This window comes from Octopus bimaculoides, chromosome 6, assembly GCF_001194135.2.
Source record: "Octopus bimaculoides isolate UCB-OBI-ISO-001 chromosome 6, ASM119413v2, whole genome shotgun sequence".
Lineage (NCBI taxonomy): Eukaryota > Metazoa > Mollusca > Cephalopoda > Octopoda > Octopodidae > Octopus > Octopus bimaculoides.
Window position 1 is genome coordinate 111967008 of NC_068986.1, and position 10797 is coordinate 111977804.

Sequence of the window (10797 nt, forward strand, 5' to 3'; positions counted from 1 at the left end):
TGGGGAGATGCTCAGATGACGGGGAGGCTTGGAAAAGTTTAACTGGTTCACAGCGCGCTGGCAGGCGCCCGCAAAAAGATCGACTGATTGGAACTGGCAAGAAGTTGGCGTGCACGGGGATGGTCGGTGGCCCAGGTCGGTGAAGCAGTCCTCCTCATTACATGTAGGTGGAGTGTCGCGGAAAAGCACACACAAACAAACACGGCGCACAAAGCTGTGGATATCGGCACGAGTCAGAAATTCGTTGCTGGATGGAGTGAGGGGATGAAGAGTAGACTCTTATCAAGGATGGGAACGCTCTGCCTCAGAGAGGGGAAGATCTGGAGGAATGGTAACAACATACTGAAGTGGAGAAGGGGCGGATAGGATAGAAGTAGGAGGGGTGGATGGAATAGAAGTAAGAGGGGTGGTGAAGATGGTGGAAGGCTGGGAGAGAGGGGATGGGGTAGTGTGAGAATGATTCGAGAGACTGTGGATTGATTGAGGGTGGGTGAGTTATCAGGGACTGTGAGGGTTAGTGGAGGAGTTGGGGCTGTGGCATCGTGTGTGATGGAATGGAGGAGTTAGTAGAGCTTACGTTGACTGGTGTGAGCGAGAAATAGATGAAAGAGATGATTTAAATGAATTATGTAACGTAACGTAGTGTGTGCATGGGAGGGTTACTCAGAGGAGAAGAAGGAAAAAGCAAGAGGGAGAAGACGGTCGATGGTGTGTATTTTGGAGAGATTAGAGCGAATGGTGGCACGCATAAGGCGGTAGGTTGTATTACGAAGTATGGGTAGGATGGTTGTAGCAGAGTGGAGAGTGGGGTGGAAATGGAGGCGGAAAACTTTAGGGATGATGCGGAGATGCAAGCAGCGACTGAGAAACGAAATGTGACCACAGAAATGAGTTTTTTGGAAAATTAGTAGGGAAAGGTCAATAGAAGGCTGAACGCAGGGAAAAGGAAATGTGTGCAAAGGTGGAGTTTTAGATGGTGGTTGATGTAGAGGAGGAAGGGTTTGTAATCGGGCATGATTGTACAACGAGAAGGCCGGACATGTACATGCACCTAGACATGCATATATATCAAAATAATGTCGAAAGGTGTCAGACAACCGAAGTAAAAAAAAATTTAAAAATGGATAAACGTATTTCATCAGTGACCATTTCATTCCGGGTTTACCATTACGGCGCTCAAAATAATTAGGCATCGTTTGTCTGAAAACCTTGAGTTTTTATGAGAAATAATACGAAAGTAAATGTGATGAAAGAAAGCACAGGCAATCACGAGAGATCTTCTGACATAAAATACAGATAAAATGAGGGAACCGAAAATACCAAATATTTAGAGAGGATAAACAAATGTTTTGTTTGTCTGAAGAGAGAGAAAGAGAGAGAGGGAATGGGATAGAGAGAGTGAGGGAATAGTGGCGAGGTGTGAACAGAGCAACGCTTGTGAAAGAAAGGGGTGAAAATAGGAGTGGTGGACATCAAGTTGAGTGGGTGGCCTGCAATGGAAAGACAGAGAGCTAGGTAGCAAGATGGAGATAGAGAGAATGCTAGTGAGAGAGGGAGTGGAAAGAAAATCGGGCAAGAGTATTATAGTCGAGAGAGGAAGCGCGAGTGAGAGAGAGAGGTAGAAAGAGAAAGGCAAAATGGAAGAGAATGAGAAAGAAAGTGGTGCAAGTGGAAAGGAGAGCAAGAAAAGTTACAGCGGCAGAAAATACGATTGAATATATGAATGTATTCACAAGAAATTTAAATTAATGGTTAAAGGATATACGATTACAGAAACGTCAAAAAACAAATCAAATTTGTTGTCGCTTAATTACATCCTGTTCACTAGTATTTAATTCCACCTTCATACATTTCTCGTATATGTATTTCTTGTTGGCACTCCGTCGCTTACGACGTCGTGGGTCTCAGTTGATCCGATCAACGGAACATCCTACTCGTGAATTTAACGTGCAAGTGACTGAGCACTCCACAGACACGTGTACCCTTAACGTAGTTCTCGGGGATATTCAGTGTGACACAGTGTGACAAGGCTGGCCCTTTGAATTACAGGCACAACAGAAACAGGAATTGAGAGTGAGAGGAAGTTGTGGTGAAAGAGTACAGCAGGGTTCGCCACCATCCCCTACCGGAGCCTCGTGGTGCTTTAGGTGTTTTCGCTCAATAAACACTCACAACGCCTGGTCTGGGAATCGAAACCGCGATCCTATGACCGCGCGTCCGCTGCCCTAACCACTGGGCCATTGCGCCTCCACCGTATATGTATATATAGCCCATTAATTAACAGGATGTGTTCCGTCAAATTTGAGACATGTATTTTGTTATGTCCCGTTCAAATACGGGGATTTTGTTGACTGAGATGTATCCTCCGCCCGAAGAAATCGTGTCAGCTGCTGAGAGTAGTACAGCGTCTGCTGTGGCCAAAAGTGCCCATACTGGAATGGCAGTCATGCATTCATCGACTGTACTTGGAGGCGCTCTATTTCGGCCCTACTGGTTTTTTTCTTCTGTCAAATGCTCTTTTCTCTGGTGGCAAATTCCTGTTTTTCTTCCCATCGCGTCGTCCCCTTTCGCAGCATTTGTCTCTAGTGTGGGCGATCATTTGCGTCTTCCCCTCATCTCAGACTGTCCAGATCAAGCGAATTCATATTTCTCTGGCAGAAGTCATGAAACGAAGTGAATGTCGTACTCGTGCTTTAGCACCGGTGGCCAGTTCCTGACACTGGAGGTCATTTGGAATATTCCCGTTCAGCATGCGATGTACATAAACGAGCCAGCGTAAGCTGGATGAGTATGCTGGGTATCTTAGTACGGTTGAGGAATTCGGTGATGGAGATGTGGTCGGTTCACTTGATATCAAAGATGCGTCTCTGATTACGAAGGTGAAAGACGCTGAGGCGGCTCACCTGTCTAGAGAAGAGTCTCCACCTCTCACAGCCATAAATTAGCGTACAAAAGGCACACGCCTCGTAGACAGGAATCTTGGTGTTTGCGGACAGTTTTCTGTTTTCCAAACCCTCTTTGCGAGTCTGGCAAATGTGGAGGATGCTTGTCCAATTCTCTTGTTGATATCAACGTCCAGCGGGATGTCATCAGCGATGGTAGAGCCGAAGTAGGTGAATTTATGGACTACTTCCAGCTTGTAGTTGTTAATGGCGATGCTAGCTGGATGCTTGGAAACATGTCCCAGTACTTTGGTCTCGTTCAGACTGATAGCCAGGCTGAGGTCCTGAAAGGCCTTTTAGAGTTTGTCCACGGGATGCTGCATTTACTCATCAGAGTGTGTTGTCAGTGCTGCGTGGTCTGCGAACAGCATTTCACTGATGAGTGCCTTGCACATCCAAGATTTTGCTATCCACGACACCGGATGAACCGAAGTCGGAGCACAAGGTAGAGATGATGGCAACCACCTATAGAAACCGAATGGACAAACGACCGAGGTAAAAAAGGGCATGCACGAAAAATCAGTACAACAAGAATGATATGTAGAACAAAATCACAATCTCAATGCAGTGGTCTCCAACATGAATGCACCGTTGCTGCATATCTGAAACAAATAATATACATATATATATAACATTTATTAATGAGGGTAGAAATTGATATTAATCAATTAAAACCAGTGGTCTAGCATATTAAAAAAACAACCGAACATTAAAATTACATTACATACAAAAATAAGAGGAGTGTGTGGACTCACTCCTCTTATTTTTGTATGTTGTGTATGTATATATATATATATATATACATAAAGTTACATATATATATGCCTATATATATATATATATATATATATATATATATATACATAAAGTTACATATATATATGCCTATATATATATATATATATATATATATATGTATATAAGTGTATAAATAATTATATGTTTGTGTGTGTGTGTATGTATATCTAAGTATATGTATATATGCATACATACATGCATACATACACACACACACATATATATATACTAGTGGAGAGATGAAGAGTGATAGTTGAGAATGATAAGTTCAGCAAATATTACGTCCACAAAAGAAGGTATTCTGAGATAATGATCGGAATAAATAATGAAGGAAATTCACCGAAGATGCCAAAACTTAGGGTGAAGTAAGAGAGAAGGGGAAGAAAGATACTGTATAATGGTGAACAGGCTGCGTCTGAAGCTGGAAGTAGTTGGTTAAGAAACAATTAGAAGTGACTCAATTAAAATGAATTCCACAAGCAGCACGGTGTGAATTCCGTTGAAATATTGATTTGAGCTCAAACTTTGTGCTGATGTAACAGAACAATATTGATACTTCATTTAAATACGTCTGGATAATAGGAATGTGGAGGAGAAGAAATACAACGTATTTGCAATTCACACTATACAATTATCTAGAGTGTTCGTTGTATTGATAAAGGTAATTCATACCTACCAGTGTAATAATAAATGTGCTTTGCATACACAGATATTGCAATTTCAAATGGAAATTGTCCACAGAATTCATGTAAGTAAAGTAGAATCTAGTTTTTATTTAACTTTAGCTACTTTATTTATTTTATTTTTGGTGTCGTCTGGGATATGCAGATTGTTATCTTAAGCAATAATTAAAAATCGCTACCGCAAGGGGGAATGGAATAGAAAAAAGAGAGTAATAATTTGAGTGCAGGAATCAAAACAAGATTGATAATTGAATTTCAGATGTAACAAATTTCTTAATAAAATGAAGACCATCATAATCTATAAGTATTTGAATATGCTTTGTAAACTTGCTATTGATTGTAAGTTGTTTCTCTTTCATGACATCAAATCAGTCAATATTGAGTATCGATTAACTCCTATATGGTACTTATTACTTAAGAGAGCAGAAAACCTAACCTGTATTAGATCTATATCAATAGTTAAACTACGTGTGCGTCTGGCAGTCCAACTTAATTGCTTTACAAATGTGGCTCTCTCAATAAATTGGCATCTGTATATGTACCTAATTTGAAGAGATAACCATCTTGCTAAGACAGAATTTTCAAATATTATCTGAATAGCTGAACATCAAATACACTTTTTTGCTAAATTTTCAGTGCTTCTGCTAGAATTTGTGAATGTTAGTAATACTCTTCATACTTTGTTGCCATTCTTTCCCTCACTTGACCTCTTTTCGTCTTTATCGACGTCTTCTTTGGCATTCAATTTCTAAAACTACAGAAAGAAACAAAAATTTCTAAAATAAAGCAAACTTGTTTAAGTGTCCTGTAGAATATCTCGGCGTTAATCTATCATACAATGCCGCTAGTTTAATATTTTGGCATATCATTTTAAAAAATCACAGCTATCTTGACATTTGTGTCTGTGATAAGAAATCTAAAATATAAATTCACTTCTTTGTGATATCCATAAATCACATTAATATTTCACATCAATATTTCACTCCACCAACTTGGAAACGTGCCAATATCTTCTTTATAGCATCGGCTAAGAGATACACTATAGATGTTATTTACACAAACCACTCCACTTCACTATCTAATATTTCCATGGTTATAGAAATATATAATGAACAGACGCATCCTCCAGCGCAGTGATAACTTACTCCTCTCGCTTACACTAACCTATCCCCCCTCTCACTCCCCTTAGTAACCAGTAGTAGGTCACTAGTTGATCTGATGGAGAAATCTTCGTTCTCATCCATCATCTAAAACTGGGTCGATTCTCTAGACAATTTCGGTGAAAGTAGAGCAATCCAATATGATTTAAGCAAAGACAATATAGAATTGTGGCGCCGGCATATCCTATAAAATGATCCTAGAGACAGTGATGTCGTGGATCTCATTAAATGTCTGCAGAAATTCGAATGTATGTATTTCATTATAAATTCACTCAAGAATTCTATTCATGTACCATGTTGGAATAATCGTTGCTCTGACTACTAAAGCTCTGAAATATTATTATCTCATTCAATATCTCAATACTTTATATAAAGACGCGTTGTAATAGTCACTGATTAAATCTTATTTAGCATTTTCATCTTTTGGACTGACAAGGTGCGATAGAACCCCAAATCTTTTAAGAAAAGTGAATTATATCTTGAGCCTGGGGATGCTTAAAAGGATCCTGCTAACTATATATTGGTGTTAAGCCGATTCACGGATTACTAGTGAAATGAGAAAAGCCTGTCCGACAGGCTTCCGCACAATTTCCGCCAACCAACTTTTATCTGGATAAAATGAATCGAAATATTGTAGGCTATGATATAAATCTGTTTCTCAGTCTCCTATGCGTAGAATATTAAGAGGTACGTAACCACGTATGTCTCAATCAACAATCCCGTTTGAACACATTTCTTTTGTATGACCATCATAAATATTTACATCATTAATAGATATATCAAGCAAGGATCTCCTCGTGCTCATTCTCATTTCCCTCAATATTATCAAATGATTCGAGGCGGTTGCGTAACAGAATCGTTAGTGCGCAGGGCAAAATGCTTAGCGGTATTTCGTTAGTCTTTACGTCCTGAGTTCAAATTCAGCTCAGATCGAGTTTGTCCCCTACCCCCTTTCAGGGTCAATAGAATGAATACCATTTGAAAGTGGGGGTCGATGGAATCGACTTACTCTGTTACATAGATGCTAAATATAGAAAGATGATTCCAAAATATAGGATTCTAGATGCGGTAAAGGACGCCGTGTAACATCGGGTTAGTGGCGGAGGTGTGTTTGTAAGTTTGTCACTGGATGGCCTTTTATTTTAGTATAGCCTAGGATGCACTTTTCACATGTAGCATCTAAACTGGCTCAAGTGGGGAAGCTATGTTGCTTTGTAATACATATTTGAGGATTGGAACAGCTTTTAGTAGTTGAAGTTTTTCTTCCCCAAGATAATGCTTCATCTTATGAGTGTAGTTTCTTTGTTTTGATATGAATACTATATAAATACGAAGGACTATCTACAATCGATATCTCGATAATAATGGCGTGATTAAAATCAACAGCCAGGTCAATCTGGGTCTGCCATGAAAATGGAGGCCTATATTTGTCCATCGACAAATTCAAGATCGTGATTGTGGAGCGAATGAGAGCTGAGAGGTTCTACGTGTCTTGCAGATCGTACATTAATTGCAATATTCTGAATACTGAAGAACGGAAAAGAGTCAGCAACTTCGAGTGCAGGTATTTGCCTCTTATGCTGAGAGTCACTAACTTCGGGTGCAGGTGCGTCTCCCTTATACTGAGAGTCAGTAGCTTCGGGTGCAGGTGTTTGCCGCTTATGCTGAGAGTCACTTTTAAAGTTAAAAATTGGCCTTAAAGCTTTGATAATAATGACCTGCGTTAAAAGGTGCCAAGTCACCAGATGGTGGTATTAAAATGGGGGACGGTAAACATCTTCCACACAGTAGGGTTATAACGGGATTTGATGCTGTTGAAAGAGACAACAATATTAAGGTCATTCTAAAGACTAAACTGGAGTTAGTTGTACATGGTAAAAGTGCAAATCTGAGGTGAACTCATTTGGTTTCATGGAATGCTCACTAATGTATGGACTCATGTTCTCTTTCTCATTTTAATTTACAAAAAAAAAAAAAAAACATCTGACCGGTCAACCACTTGGTACGAAGGTTGTGAAAGAAAATATCTCATTTTAACCGTCATCCTTTAAGCCTCAAGTGCTTGCAAGCTTTTATGCTCTCAGATATTCTGATCATTTGTAGCGTATGCATTAAGGATTTACGTTCTCACCCAAGGTAATAAGTTCATACTTTGCCCGAGACGGTTTGTTATGTATCGTTCGGCGCCGATAATAATTGGTATGGAGTTGAAAGTATGTGTGTACTGGATATCCAAGCTCTTTATCAATGGTCCGTGTATGTCCTCTTTCTATTGTATTATTCTAACCCCATTGGTGTCCAATGAGCAGCTGATTTCTACAACAGAACATATCCTTTCCTTGTGTTCCCACGCAACATATCTGTCCTGTTGTATTTTAATACTGTGGCTGTTTTAATTTTGAAGTTCCACCAATATTCCTTTGGCCCGTGAGTCTCAATACGGTTAACTTCATTTGTAGGTCTTTCCTTTTTCATTATCATTTTCCAGACTGTTCTAGACACCGTATCATGCTTCATGGGAAGATAATATCTGGAAGACATGCTCTCACAGTTGACAATAATATGATGGAGGTCTTCAGTATACACGTATGTATGTATGTGTGTGTGCATATATGCATCATTGCATGCATGTATAGATAGATAAATAGATAGGTAAGTAGATAGATAGATAGATAAGCAAATATTTTTGCGACAAGTAAAACTTGAGACATAATAAAGATGATTGTGTCAAACACTCTCAGCATAGAGAGGACAATATTTGGAGATGTTTATTCGGGTGTTAATATTATTTCGTAATAGTGACTTCAAATGTTGACACAATGCCAGCAATTTTCAGAAGATGGTAAGTCGAGAAATGAGAACGTAAAGACTAGCGAAATAACGCTTAAGCAAAGCATTTTGCCCTGCGCAGTAACGTTCGGTCACATCGTCGTCTTAAATTACCTGAACATATTGTGGGAAATGAGAATTAGCATAATGGGATCATTGCTCGATATATCTAGGAATGACAAATATTTTTTTATGTTCAAACAAAAGAAAAATAAACAGACTGAATTGTAGATTGAGACACATATGTTTACGTGCCTATTAATGTTTCCAACGTAATGCGAGTGTAGAATGTTCCCCAAAAGAAACAGCAAAATACGATGTTACTGAGTGGCAAATCTTTAAGATTTTGTACAGTGAGGTGCTCTGTGTAGGTATAGCGTACGAATAACAAGAGGACGCTACAATCAAGTGCAGTAGAATTCTCAATTTGAAGTGGCTTTTGAGTTTTCGCTCTGTATCAGCGTATGTATATCATGGTCATAACGAAATTCGAGATTCGTGGAGTTTAAAAGAAATTTTGTGAGAGTATTAGTGGATGGAAGGATATTTCAGATATTTTGGAGGAGAGAAAAAGTCGTTTAGAAACAACCCCGATATCAGATTGCTAATCCGATTTCCGGGATCCATTAGGTTGAAAGCAAAATCAACTTTGATGAGATTTAACAGACAACATAAGACAAGAAGCTATTCACGCGCTCTACAAACTCGACCAATCCATCGACATCAGATATGTTCTTCTTATACTAATATAATAGTACTGCAGCCAAATATTTACTTTGACGCAATGCACACTTATACACACCCATTTATGATAACTTACAGAAAAGTACACAGATCGTTAAAATACAGAAATAAATCCATTTAGAATGATTAAAAATATCTCTGGCTTCTGATTTATGACTTCTTAATTTCATTTCAATAATTTTATACTTCATGATATCTTCCAAACAACGATGCCTTCTCAAAATAATGGCAAATGGTTTCTTTTTTAGAATATTTATTGCTAATCATTTACCGTTATTGATTTTGGTTTTAATTTTCTGAAAGTTCATATCTAATTATCATTAAATACTGCCAGTTAACTGCAGCAAAATTCTTCTTTCATACAGAATATATGACATCATGCTGACTTTAATGAAAAACGGAGGTATAATTCACGTCATGGATGAACACGCACATATATAAACACGTGCGCATATGTGTGTGTCTGTGTGTACAGAGGGAGATAGAGAACTATAAGCGACATTTTGTCTGTAAAATATATATAATATATATATATACTCTTTACTACTTACTCTTTTGTTTCAGTCATTTGACTGTGGCCAAGCTGGAGCACCGCCGTTAGTCGTGCAAATCGACCGCAGGACCTATTCTTTGTAAGCATAGTACTTATTCTATCCTTCTCTTTTTGCCGAACCGCTAGTTTACGGGGACGTAAACACACCAGCATCGGTTATCAGGCAATGTTGGGGGGACAAACACAAACATATGCACACACAGATACATATATATACATACATATATACATATATACGACGGGCTTCTTTCAGTTTCCGTCTACCAAATCCACTCACAAGGCTTTGGTCGACCCGAGGCTATAGTAGAAGACACTTACCCAAAGTGCCACGCAGTGGGACTGAACCCGGTATCATGTGGTTCGTAAGCAAGTTACTTACCACACAGCCACTACTACGCCTATGTAAATATATAGTATAATTTTAAGATCTGAAGCTTTTTTTAATCTGGAAGTTGACTATTGCAGTGTATATGTATCGAAGCACGAATATTCGAAAACACGTTGAGAATTTGACTCTTTGGAAATTAGACAATAAGTTATCAATAATCATATTTTGATTATTATATGAAAAATGCTCGACATTCTCAACTATAAATATTACAAAATTGTGGATTAAAATTTGCTACTGTACATATTTGAAAAATGGTAAAAGGTTTTAAGATATGGTACTTCTGTAATGTAGAATATGCACTTTGCAATCCAATTACAGCTTAGACATATTTCTATATATAGCGATAGCGGTGTGTGTGAAATTGGCCAGTAAATATCTCATAATGACAACTGTCAGTGGCTGGTGTATAATGTTATAATACAGGGAATTTGAGATAGTAACAACTGGAGGTATTAATGTTGGGGGTTGCATTTTTTACAACAGATCAATTACTTTTATCGGTATTGATAATATTCCTGTGTATAGATTGTCTAGAAATATATGTATAGCACTGTTTCTCTGGTATCTGAAGGCTTATAGGTGCTGGTACACAAAGGAAGGATGCTCGATGATATAAACGTGTGTATATACATACACACGCACACACACAGACACACACACACACACACACACACATATATATATATATATATATATA